This window comes from Lathyrus oleraceus, chromosome 5 (assembly GCF_024323335.1).
Source record: "Lathyrus oleraceus cultivar Zhongwan6 chromosome 5, CAAS_Psat_ZW6_1.0, whole genome shotgun sequence".
Lineage (NCBI taxonomy): Eukaryota > Viridiplantae > Streptophyta > Magnoliopsida > Fabales > Fabaceae > Lathyrus > Lathyrus oleraceus.
The window spans coordinates 542,896,435-542,898,484 of record NC_066583.1 but is presented as its reverse complement, the minus strand read 5'-3'; the positions used below and the strand labels follow the sequence as shown (position 1 = coordinate 542,898,484).

General features: G+C 41.0%; 1 non-coding gene across 1 annotated transcript; it reads right to left on the bottom strand.

The window, feature by feature from the left end:
* Positions 1-428: 428 nt before the first annotated feature.
* LOC127089437 (small nucleolar RNA R71) lies at positions 429-535 on the bottom strand. The gene has a single exon (XR_007791033.1). It is a non-coding gene; the product is annotated as a small nucleolar RNA R71 (small nucleolar RNA).
* Between the last annotated feature and the right edge of the window lie 1,515 nt (positions 536-2,050).

Sequence of the window (2,050 nt, the reverse complement as noted above, 5' to 3'; positions counted from 1 at the left end):
GTTACGCTCGCGCACATTTATTCTTTCGTAGAATTAAGAGAGCTATGGCCGAAGATCAAAACCAAAGACCTCTTAAGGACTTCGCCCAACCATCCAACGAAGAACCTAGTTCTAGTATAGTAAACCCGAACATCCCAGCTAATAATTTCGAACTTAAACCATCCCTGTTGCAACTAGTGCAACAGAGACAATTCGCAGGTCTCGCTACTGAGAACTCGAACCAACATTTAAAAATATTTCTTCAATTAGCAGACACTTTTAAAACCAATGGAGCTTCTCCTGAGGCAATACGTTTAAGATTATTCCCTTTTCCCCTCAGAGATAAAGCCCTATCATGGTTAGATTCCCTTCCACCCAATTCTATTACGACTTGGGATAACCTTAGAAGAGTATTCCTTGCTAGATACTTTTCCCCGAGTAAGATCGTCGTTCTTCGAAACCATATAACTAGATTCACCCAAAACTAAGGAGAATCGTTGTTCGAAGCTTGGGAGAGATATAAAGAGTTGTTACGAGCATGCCCACATCATGGTTTAGAAAATTGGTTAATCATTCAAACCTTCTATAATGGACTTCATTGCAACACTAAGATGACCATCGACGCTGCCGCAGGCGGTGCTCTGATGAATAAACCTTACCCTGAAGGCAGTGCCCTCATTGAAGATATGGCTCAAAACCATCAATCATGGGGAGTCGAACGAGCGACAGTTGCGAAGAATGAAGCCCAAGGAGGAGTGCATGAACTAAGCTCTATAGACATGATGCAAGCTAAAATGGACGCATTAGCCCTTAAGGTCGAGCATATGTGCATAAACCCGAATACTGTAGCCGCAGTTTCGTCGGATTGTGAGATATGTGGAACCAAAGGACACCAATCTGCAGAATGCAGTCTATTAAATGAAACCCACTATGAGCAAGTGAACTACACCCAAGGGAATCCATACTCAAATACCTATAACCCTGGATGGAGGAATCACCCGAACTTCTCCTATAAGAATAATAACCCTATCCAAAATAACGCGCCTCCGAGACAAACTGGTTATCAAGCCCCAAGACCAAATCAACCTATGCAACTTGTGCCACCAAAGCCGAGCCTTGAGAAAATTATGGAAAATTTTATCACCGCTCAAACCCAACAAAACAAGGAGTTCATGAACCAGAACATTCATGTTAACGAATTGATTACCCAGTTAGGAACCAAGGTTGATCAAATAGTTACTCATACCAAGATGCTTGAAACCCAGATCTCTCAGGTAGCTTTAAACCAAGCCCCTCCGTCTAAACCTGGAGGACAGTTCCCTGGACAACCTCAACAAAATCCGAGAGGACAAGCCAATGCTATTACCCTACAAAGTGGGAACGCTTATGATGAGCCACCAAACCCAAGATTGAGCGAACCCGAAATTTCTAAGGAATATACCAAACCCCCGGACAAAGTAAAGGAACCAGTGGAATCTGAAAACCAAGAAGGTTAAGAAAAAGGAGAAAAACCTAAAGATAAAACTTATGTACCACCCCCGCCATATAAACCACCTATACCATATCCGCAAAGACTCAAACAAACCCAGATCAATAACCAATATAAAAAATTTATTAAAGTTATAGAAAAACTTCATGTAGAAATCCCTTTCACATAAGCCATCACCCAAATACCTTCTTATGCAAAGTTTCTCAAAGACATCCTTACCAACAAACGTAGACTAGACGATCCGAAACCTTTGGAATGCAATGCTATTTCTGAGAATAAATTAGCAAAAAAGGATAAAGATCCTGGAAATTTCTCCATTCCTTGTCTTTTGGGAAGTCATGTCATCGAAAAGGCTTTTCTAGACTTAGGAGCTAGTGTGAGCTTAATGCCTTTAGCGGTTTGTGAGAGGTTAAACTTAGGAGAATTACAACCCACTAAGATGTCACTTCAGTTAGCCGATAGATCTGTTAAGTATCCGATAGGCATTTTAGAAGATGTCCCTGTTATGATAGGTCATTTATTTATCCCTACTGATTTTGTTGTCATGGACATCAAAGAGGACAATGATATACCAATCCTTCT